This window comes from Nannobrachium achirus (assembly GCF_963921795.1).
Source record: "Nannobrachium achirus genome assembly, chromosome: 12".
NCBI lineage: Eukaryota > Metazoa > Chordata > Actinopteri > Myctophiformes > Myctophidae > Nannobrachium > Nannobrachium achirus.
Genome location: NC_137832.1, coordinates 17,892,553 through 17,904,545, shown reverse-complemented (window position 1 = coordinate 17,904,545; position 11,993 = coordinate 17,892,553).

The window sequence follows — 11,993 nt, the reverse complement described above, 5'->3', positions numbered from 1 at the left end:
TTTCAACTTTGTACAGTAGTTGTAATTTTGTATCTGTTTAACATTTTAGATGGGCAATTAAATGGGTTCAAGTATGTTCAGACCCCAGGGCCGTAACTGGAAACTAGGGAGTCGTTTCAGATTTCAAGTCTGGTTTCATCTCACAGTAGTGGGACCTGTTGCCTGAACGATAATACCCCACGATTAATCTGCCATTTATTGTCACAGCAGTTCTGTAGACATGTATAAAGGAGATGTTGACATAGTAGGTGAAATAATGAGAAAACGGGTTACTTTTGTTGAGCAGCTAAAAAAGGAAAGCCTATTAAAACATGGGAATACTCACTTTGTTGTACGGTAAGACAAATGGTTCACTCTTCATAACATGCAGTGCAGATTATATTTCCATTTTCTGATACATTTTTTTTTAAGTATTTTCTATTTAACATTTAGGTCTGCAGATTCCAACCAGAGATATGAGGAAGGTGAGCTAGTCCAATGTTGGAACATGTTATAATTTAAGGTTCATGGTCAGAATCTGTTTAGCACAGTAGCCTACTGTATATCATATAAGGCTTCTGCTGACTGCTGTACGACGAGTGATATCTAGTTTGAGTTTGCTTTTAATATTTTTGCTACAGGCTTTGCATGTTTACGTAGTCGGCATCCTGACATTCAAAGACCAGCACCTAGGCCTACTGCATCAGCTGATAACCGAATGAAGACTATACACATTCCCAAATCTATGATGATGACTGCACCCTTCTTACAGGTTGGCCTATGCTTTCTTGTCGGTAGTTCATTGTGACGATTGATGGTGACAGCTACATTTTGGATAAGAATTGTTCCTAAAACCAAAGTGGTAGGATGTCATTCCACCAGGTAACCGAAAGAGAGGTCACTTCAATCTTAGATTGGCTATTTTTATCCAAATGTACTCATTTGGGTGAAGAACAAAGAATACATGTATGCTTTGGAAAATGGTATGAAATTGTGTAAAGTAGGCTATGCAGGACATTTGACATTAGGGCCTAATATTTTTACAATTGCTATAAATTGCTACAAGACACGTGGATATCCCGTCATATGGGCATAAACAAGAGTTTGGAGTTTAAATTTAGGTCTGATGAGGTATTGTGCATGTTCAAATCATTTACAATACTTTAATATATATATATATTTTAGAAAAGATAGATAATTTAACATTGAGGTGCCCACTCTTCCACACCACCCTAAACCACACCACAGGTTTCCCATGGTCATGACATTCCTGGAAATATTTTGAAATTAGAAAAATGTTTTTCCAGTACTGGAAAAGTTTTGGAATTGATCAAGGGTCCTGGAAGGTTCTGGAAAAAATAGCTATGCATTGTCTTTGGTTATTGATTTTGATAACTCATTTGCTGCCATTTAACAATACCTTCGTACTCCAATCCTGCCAAACTGTCTCCATAGACTTCCATGTAATTCATAGTGCACGGATCATGCACACCCATGCCTAGATAATGCACCACGTGTGTCCACATTGCTCACAGCTTTCAAACAAAAGAATCCGAATGGAAATCCGTTCAGGCATTCATGAGATAGCAGCCACTATGTTTTACACTGTTGTGAGCTTGGAGGTCTGCTACCTGAGTTGTATGGGGGTTGTATGGGGGTTAAACAAGCAATTTCGCGATCGCTATCATGCCTACTAACGTTTTTGGGGTCCAAAAAAAGAAAAAAAAACTTTTTTTTTCAAAATGGCGGCCATTCTCGGGTTCCTCGGGCGTGGCAGGGAGGGACATCCCAAAATTCTCGGGTTCCTCGGGCTTGGCAGGGTATACCTCTGAAATGACAAATTAAACATTGGCCAAATTGTCAAATATTAGAGGCAGAAATTGTGAAAATAGCAGATCTACATGCTCACAACGGGAGGCTCTCCATTCCGACATGTCGCCACTCCGAAATTGACTTCTTATTGTCGGAGTGGCGACACTCCCATGGGGGTTAGGTTTAGGGTTAGAGATAGGGTTAGTGTCGGAATGGAGACATGTCGGAAAGGAGACATGTCGGAGTGGAGAGATGCACTCGCTCACACCGTTGTGAGCATGTAGATCGGCTATTTTCACAATAAAACCGTGTTATACAAAATTCCTCTACAATTCCTCTACTCTTAGTGCTCGTCAGGGTGCCGAGGTCCCCAGTTCAAATATGATTATTTCGGGGGTCACGGCCTGAAAAGGTTGAGAACCACTGGCATACACTACCTGTCTTTGGGCAGGAGTAAGCAACTCGTTATTGAGCTGAATTATTGTTATATAGTAATAAATAAATATTACTATAGTTTTGGAAAAGTTTTGGAAATTAATTTGTAAAGATGTGTGGGAACCCTGACACCAGCTTTTGTCTTTCAGCACCCAGCTCTTACAACTGGACAGAAACGCTATCTTTACAGCATAGCAAATGTCTACAGCACAGAGCACCTGCGGAGGCAAATGAAACAACACTATCTTAATGTCCTACACGCATGTGTTAAATCAGGTGTGCTACTGTTTCACTCATTATTCAAAATGAAGGCGCATGACAAGACTATTGCTCATCTTAATATTGTACGTTGTTTGTCCATTATTAAATCTTCTAGGTCAGAGTGTGAGAGGTGGAAGACTGCTTGGAGATCATCATGAGAGCCTCGTGTCTAAGAAGGATGCTGGGAATGATTTGGGATGTTGTAGGACGAAGCCACCGGGCCAGAGAATCAAAAGTAACACTAGGCCGTCCAAAGTCATCCTTCCAAAGATCCCAGATAGTGGTTAGGAGTCAGGACACATAATCAGGGTTCCCACGGTCATGAAATTCCTGGAAATATTTTGAAATTAGAAAAATATTTTTCCAGTACTGGAAACGTTTTGGAATTGATCAAGGGTCCTGGAAAGTCCTGGAAAAAATAGCTATGCATTGTCTTTTGTTATTGATTTTGTTAATACCTCTGAAATGACAAATTAAACATGGGCCAAATTGTCAAATATTAAAGGCAGAAATTGGCGTTGTGAGCATGTAGATCGGCTATTTTCACAATAAAACCGTGTTATACAAAATTCCTCAACTGTTAGTGCTCGTCAGGGTGCCGGTGTCCCCAGTTCAAATATGACTATTTTGGGGGTCACGGTCTGTAAAGGTTGAGAACAACTGGCATACACTGCCTGTCTTTGGGCATTGCGCATAGGAGTAAGCGACTCGTTATTGAGCTGAATTATTGTTATATAGTCCTGGGAATTGGGTTCAATATTCTGGAAAAGTTTTGGAAAAGTTTTAGAAGTTAATTGGTAAAAATGTGTGGGAATCCTGCATAATGGATGATACTTAAAAAGAATAGAGACAAAATGCCACGTCCGTACATTGGTGAAATTTGTTTAGGTTACACATTGTTGAAAAACAAACGAAGATTGTATTTGGTTGGTAGCTTATAGCAATGGTTCTCAAACCTTTTCATGTCAAGGACCTCCAATGGTATTTGGCCGCAGACATGTGGTGGCAAAATTCATATAACAATTATTGTGGTATAAAACATTATTTTGTGTTAGGGGACCCATAAGAGAAGATCTGTGTGAAAATGTTAAACTATAAATAAAATAAAAATACAAAAATATACCAGATCTACTAGCCCACAACATGCCGCAATGCACCCTTCTTTTTTTTATATAAATGTGACATGCTGTGAGTTTGTAGATCAGCTATTCTTGAATAGCCAAAGTATAAAACAGGCCTAGGTCTACTTACTATACTGTACAGTTTTCGATTGATTGAATATTTTAGATAAAAATTATGAACAGTACAAGTACAGTCAAAACAAAAAAATCGAGTACAGCACAAGTACAGTCAAACACCCTGCCTAAAAGGAACACCCCCAAAAAAGCCCTTGCGGTCTTGTTTCCGCCGGAGGTCCTTGGACAGCAAGATAGCCTACAGCAGGGGTCTTCAACGTTTTCAGGCCAAGGACCTCTTAGTTGAGGGAGAGATGAAGCAGGGACCCCCACAACCTTTTCACAGATTCCATATAGTTTCGTTGTTTGACAGCACAATCATCAGTGTATTTTGGATTCATGTCAATTTGTGTTTTCAGATATTTAACCACTTGAACCGTCAATACTTAATACACTTGACCTTTCACTCTGTATTTACAGTAGTCTGCTCTTTTTCCCCTCTACACCATAGCTATTTGCCAAAAATAGCTGATCTACAAGTTCACTTGTAGCTTGTAGATCTGCTATTTTTGGCTAAAGTTCTCAGAATATGGACACTAGGGTTCAAGTGGTTAATATAGAAAAGGAGAAAAAAAAGCTTCTATCACACAAAGACTTGGAGGACCCCCTGTAGTAACTCTGAGGACCCCCTAGGGGTCCCGGACCCCCTGTTGAAGACCCCTGGCCTACAGATTGCACACTGTGCATGCATTTGAGTGAATACTAGTGGTCAGAGTAGTTAGAGAGATTGCGTCATAACTTGTCTTGCTTGAAATGCTATATTAAGAATGATGGAACATGATGATGACACATAATATGATATCTGGACATGTCACAATGACCAGCCAATGACCCTTGTGTCTAAAGGTCTGTGATGCAAATAGAGATGAGAAGAGACTGGAGAAATTAGGACATGGATGCAGAAGATGGAAGGATGCAGGGACGTGCTGGGCTGGCCATTGGGAAAAGCGGGACAACTCCCGAACGGCCGGTTCATTCCCGGCCGGTCCAGGCCGGCCATTAGGAAAAAAAGCAAAATTAAATGTCGGCCTTCGTTCCATTTTGGGGGCTGGGTGGCCAACAAAGTAAATCGTCACTGTTGGGCAGAAACCTCGTATCTCCAAGTTTCAAATTTGTACATTTTTTCGCAAAGCAAAGCCCTGCTTCATCATACAAGGCTGTCGCACAAAAGTAGTGAAAACAGCAGATCTACAAGCACACATAGATCGGCTGTTTTCACTAGCTTAAATCATTTTTAAAATAGTTTTGGACATACAAGGTTTCTACCCGACAATGACGAAGTATAACTCATGTAATTGGCCCACTGGCTTGTCACTTGTCATGATCTGAAATGGCAATTATTTGAGTAGCAGCAGCGCTATAGAGAGAGATCTCTCACTATAGCACGCAATGAGGGGCTCTACAACTCTTTTTCCCGGGCTGAATCAGGGGCCCAGCATGTCCCTGGACGGATGCTAATATTGAAACACCAGTGGTGTAAAAGAAACTAGGCCTAAGTACTTACATTTACTTCTTATGTAGACCTACAAGGCTACTTACATTTTGAGGTATTTGTACTTTACTTGAGTATTTACAATTTTCAATACTTTTATTTTATTCTACTCCACTACATCTCGGATTCAAATTATTGTGCTTTTATTCCACTACATTTATTTGAAAACTTTAGTTACTAAATTACTTTGTAGATATGTATTATTATTACAAAGCATACATTATCCACTTCAATCTATACAAGCTTGTAGATCTACTATTTTCAAGATATTTCTTATCATTTTTAAAGGTTAAAATAGCTAGGACATAATGCATAATGAGGAGCCACTTTTGGTACTTTAAGTACATTTTGATAGAACCTGATACCAGACTTTTCTCCATTGCAGTATTACTATTGATACTTTTACTTTAGTCAAATAGGCCTATGTGAGTGATTTTTCCACCACTGTGAAACACCTTGAGTGGTAGGTATTATAATAATTATTGTAAATTATATAAAGAGGGTACTATATAAGCACCCAGGAAATACATTGGGGAAGTCATTGTTAGGTATTTTGTTGTGGTTTATATCATCTTTTTATCAATTCATATTGATGACCAACTGACCACCTGACCCTTAGGCACAGCTTGTGACTGTGCCATGCTTTAATGTCTGTACCATACCCACAAGGTCTCTGTCTGATAGAAATGAGGCCTTATCTTCTGCCATGGAGCCTGTACCTAAAACAATGAGAATTGTTTTGGTTTATAAGGCTCAGCCTGGTGTTATCCAGACACCAGCAAGGACATCTCTTCTCCCCCAGGAAACTACTGTATATGGACTCTTTGTCTTGTCATTTGTGGACAAGAAACATCCTATGAACTGTTGAAACATCATCCATTGACTGACCAAATGACCATAGCCTACTTATACTCATGTCAAAACAGCATTTGTCAGAGAGAGCACGAACCATTGAACCATTATTTCTGTACTGTACCTGTCTTGAATTCTCTCTCTCCATAGTAAACATTCCATTCTCACTCTGAACCACTCTCCTGTCTTATTTCTTTGTGATGGATTATTGTATCTCATAGGGGAATAAGAAGGTGTTGTTTACAAAGAATATATTTATCAGTCATTCCTGCTGCCTGCTTGTGCAAGATTAAACCTAGGATTTTATAATGTATACAGTTTGGTGCTGAATAAATCTTGAACATGCAGATTGGTATATCATCCTTGATCCTTGCTTGGGATGCCTTGCTCCTCGAGAGATTCCACAACATCAGCTAATTTTGTTGGGGAACCCCCTCAAGGACCCCTAGCTGGGCCTGGGGGTCCCCATCAGAACCCACTTTTGAGAACCACTGGTTTTGATTTAAAGAATCTGACTGATGTATATAGACCAGGGGTCTTCAACGTTTTCAGGCCAAGGACCCCTTAGTTGAGAGAGATATGAAGCAGGGACTGGGACCCCCACTACCTTATAGATTCCATATAGTTTCATTGTTTTACACCATCGTCAGTGTATTTTGAATTCATGTCAATTTGTTTTTTCAGATATTTAACCACTTGAACCGTCAATACTTAATAAACTTTACCTTTCACTCTGTACTCTGCTCTTTCCCCTCTACACCAAAGCTCTTTGCCAAAAATAGCCGATCTACAAGCTCACAACGCCTTGCAGCACAGGGTGTTCAGCTTGTAGATCGGCTATGTTTGGCTAAAGCTCTCAGAATATGGACACTAGAGTTCAAGTGGTTAATATGATTAAGAAAAAAAAAAAGGTTTCCATCACTCAAAGATTAGGATGACCCCCTGTTGAAGACCCCTGGTTTAAAAGATTCTATAGTATGCTTTCTGTCCAAAGTAAGCTGAATCATTAAAATTGTGAATGAAGTTTCTAGGTTAACTTGTGTGGTACCAAAATCTTCCATTGACTTACTAGTACATTAAATCTTTCTAAAACTAAAACATTTCAAAGATTCATGTTCAAGCACAAATTTGAATAGGGTTTCTAGGTTTAAAATCAAACTAAGTCAACCAAACAAATGATCAATTATAGAATGCTTCCCTGGCATCTAGGTGTTTGCCCCTGCAAGGCAACCACAATAGTACTTCTATAAATATGTCAAATTGACCGGCGTCATCGGGACAAGTCTGGGTGCATTTTGCTATCATACCATTTGTCCCTTTCATGACCATATATGGATCGCTGTCAGTCCCTATTTGAGCGGTGCTAACCATTCCGTCCTTGTCCCTTTTATGCCCATAGATCAATATTAATAATATACATCAATATTAAGCCCATATATGGACATACTGTTGTCAGTCATTCTCATGTGGTCTATGATGTCAAACACCTATAATGTCAGTCATCTCCATATTTGGGAAAAGTTAACATTTTATAGTCAGATTCATTCACAAATAAATTCTCTTTGCAAAATGCAAGGAACTGAGTCCCGATGAAGCCGGTCAATTCGACTCATGGCCCAAGTGTGTCCCACCAAAACTAGGAAGAGTAGTGTGGCAAAATAATGTTTATCTGGAAAGAACAAAGTCTGACAAGCACACCACACTAATTTTGTTTTTAAAATACCTTATTTTACTCTTCAAAAACAGGTAGGCAAAATAAGCCTTGGCTTCAGCCTACACCTGTTTGGTGCCACTAGCATTAGTGAACTAAACTGTACATGTATTTCTGCTCTTTTAAATGGACCGAAATAAAGATTTACTACTAAAACTACATTTTATTTTGCAGTCAAAATTACAAAATAACACTGCACAAAGGGGACACATAACATGCAAAGGCCTCCATGCCAGTATACCACCTTGGCATGTTAACGCCTTCTGCCATATATTATAACTGTGTTTATCATGTGGTCTTCCTTCTGTAAAAGGGTTGTTGGATTTCTGTTGGGGGGGGGGGGGGGGGGGGGGGTCCATCATAACATTGAAAATTAGGTTTAACTCAAGCTATTTCTGTGTGCAAGTCCCTGAATATATGCACCACTGAAAGTTTTCAGAAAACTGTTAGTATTTAGAAGACATGCCTGTGTGGAATTAACATAGAGTAAGGAACCTAAGAAATAGTGCAGACAATGTACATTTTTCATAGATTTATTATTCACGGCCGTGGACACCACTGAGGAAGGAGCCTATTGTTTCAGTGACAACACACTGGCTTGAAAAAGGTTTGCTAAAAGGACTCTGATATATTCTGCAACCAGCACTTTTATCTAGGGTTTCATTTTTTGCACTATCTGTTTTTAAGTTCTACTGCTGTCTAGAGAGACACTGGTCTTAATTCTCTGTGGCCCACCTCCTGTGATTGGACTGCCTTTTCTGTTTGATCTGAGATACCACCCTTATTTAAGTGGCACAGATCAGCAAGGCATTCACACTCACGGCCGTGGACACCACTGAGGAAGGAGCCTATTGTTTCAGTGACAACACACTGGCTTGAAAAAGGTTTGCTAAAAGGACTCTGATATATTCTGCAACCAGCACTTTTATCTCCTATAGCGCACTGATCGGACTCCTAAATGATCGGACTCCTAAATCATACATTTGGACCTGAACTCCAGACATATCCAACAAAGGAGCTGCCCCACAGGGAGTATCACTCTTATTAATATTATTATTACTATTATTATTGTTACCCTTATTATTCTTAAACTAATTATTATATAAATTTATACTTGTAAAATGTGTTTTCCTACCATCCCAGCACTGTCCACCTCGCTTCGCACAAGACACTACATCCCTCGGTTCTGTAATGCCAATAACCTCATCTACCCACCGCGCTTACCTAGTCATCAGATTAAGATCAACGGTGGCGTCTGGAACTGCCGCTCCGCAACAAAGGAACGCATGCCTGAATTTATTTCAGCCCAGGCCACACTAAAATGCCTTCAGTTTCTTGCTCTGACTGAAACCTGGATAGCCCCAGAAAACACGGCGACTCCTGCTGCCCTTTCGGTGGCTCATAAATTTACACACAGTCCCCGCCTAACGGGCTGTACGGGGGGTGGCACCGGTATTCTAATGGCTCCCAAATGGGATGCCCGTGTGTTAAACCTCACTCACCTTGCTCTGTCCACATTTGAATGTCATGCTATTTCAATAACACAACCTGTACCTCTCACCATCATTGTACTTTATCGCCCCCCAGGGACCCTCGGGGATTTTCTGGAAGAACTGGACTCTCTGATCAGCTCATTTCCTGAGGACGGAACACCGCTGATCCTACTGGGTGATTTCAACCTACCAACTGCAGAGAAGCGTCTTCCCGTTACATCCCTATTGTCGTCATTTGACCTGTCCCTTACCCCTTCCCCTCCCACCCATAAGGCAGGGAATGTATTGGACCTTGTGTTCTCCCGAGCCTGCTCCCCATCTAACCTTACTGTTACCCCTATGAAATACTCAGATCACTGCTTCATAACCTTCTCCCTCTCCCTCTCTATCCGCAGATCTAAACAGACCCACCCTCGGACTGTCACCACACGACGCAACCTGAAGACCCTGGATCCCTCAACTCTCTCCTCCTCCATCCTCTCCTCCCTCCCAACCCCAGATGCCATTCCCTCTCTCCCTCCTGACACTCTAACCTCTTCCTTTCTCTCCTCTGTCTCCTCAGCGTTCGATCGGCACTGCCCTCTCTCGACCAGGCCAGCACGCTCAAATCCACCGGCTCCGTGGCTATCTGAAACCCTCAGAACTGAGCGAACACCTCTCAGGGCGGCAGAGAGGAAGTGGCACAAGTCGAAGCGACCAGAGGACCTAGCTCACTTCCATGGACTCCTGTCAGGTTTCTCAGTCGCACTCTCCACTGCAAAATCATCATTCTACCACACAAAGATTCAATCATGTACCTCAAACCCTAGGAAACTGTTTAGCACCTTCTCAACTCTCCTCAAACCCCCTCCTCCCCCCCCTCCGTCATCCCTCTCAGCGGATGATTTTGTCACCTACTTTGAAAAGAAGGTTGATGATATCAGTAGTTCATTCTCCCATCTCCCCCAGAATACAGGTTCTAACACACAGAATTGTATCCCTAACATAACATGTCTGTCCTCCTTCTCCCCTCTCTCTGCAGATGACGTCATAAAACTAGTGACTTCCTCTAGACCTACCACCTGTGCCCTGGATCCAATCCCTTCTCCACTCTTCCAGACGATCGCACCTGACCTACTCCCCTTCATAACCGCCATCATCAACAGTTCTGTAACCTCAGGCTGTGTCCCAGCTGCCTTCAAGGCAGCCAGAGTATCACCACTCCTCAAAAAACCAACTCTTGACCCCTCGGACGTCAAGAACTACAGACCGGTATCCCTCCTCTCATTTCTTTCAAAAACCCTTGAACGTGTGGTCTCTAACCAGCTTTCTCTCCATCTCTCACAGAACAACCTGCTGGATCCCAACCAGTCAGGTTTTAAACCGGCCCATTCTACAGAAACGGCACTCCTAGCAGTCACAGAAGCACTCCATGCTGCCCAGGCGGCCTCCCACTCTGCAGTCCTGATTCTTCTGGATCTATCAGCAGCATTCGACACAGTGAATCACCAGCTGCTCCTGGACACCCTTGCTGACCTAGGCATCACCGGGACGGCACTAAAGTGGTTCGCCTCCTACCTGTCGGACCGGACCTACCAGGTCTCATGGAAAGGTTTGCTTTCATCCCCCCGAACCCTCCACACGGGAGTCCCCCAGGGATCCGTACTTGGCCCTCTGCTTTTCTCCCTGTACACCAAATCCCTTGGTGCTGTAATATCTGCTCACAATCTATCCTATCACTGCTACGCTGATGACACTCAACTGTTTTTGTCCTTCCCCCCTTCTGCCACCCAGGTGGAAGAACGCATTGCTGCATGTCTGGCCGACATCTCACAGTGGATGTCAGCCCACCACCTTAAGCTGAACCCGGACAAGACGGAGCTACTCTTCTTCCCAGCTAAGTCTTGCCCCATGCAAGATCTCACTATTTCCATAGATAATGCATTGGTGACTTCAGTTCCTACTGCTAGAAACCTTGGTGTGGTCCTGGACAGCCAGCTATCATTCAAGGCACACATTGCATCAGTCACCCGGTCCTGTAGGTTCACACTCTATAACATCCGTAAGGTCAGACCCTTCCTCACCCAGGAGGCAGCCCAGCTCCTCATTCAGACATCTGTCATATCAAAGCTTGACTATTGTAACTCTCTCCTCACTGGTCTCCCGGCATGTGCACTTAAACCTCTCCAACTGATCCAAAATGCCGCGGCACGACTGGTCTTCAACCAGCCTAAGTTCTCACATGTCTCTCCCCTTCTCCGCAGCCTCCACTGGCTCCCGGTTGCGGCCCGCACTGAATACAAAACACTGATGCTGACCTTCAAAGCAGCCAAAGGTATGGCTCCTCCATACCTCCAAAACCTGATCAACCCCTACACCCCCACCCGCTCACTTAGATCAGCCAACACAGGGATGCTGACAGAACCCTCGCTAAAAACTCCAGGGCAAAAATCCACTCGTCCGAGACAGTTTGCCCTCCTGGCCCCCAAGTTGTGGAATAAACTCCCTGTCGCACTTAGAACAACGGACTCACTCGCTAGCTTTCGCCGTGGACTGAAGACTCACCTTTTCAGACTCCACCTAAACCCATAGCACTACAGAAAAGTCAGTGACCATACATGAAGCTAGTTAGCATTAGTTTTTTGTCTTTAGGTTTTTAGAACTTTGATTATACTGTGTTTTTTCTAGATAAATATCCATTTGCATTTGTTATATTGTTGATGTTCTGACATATTATCTTGTTT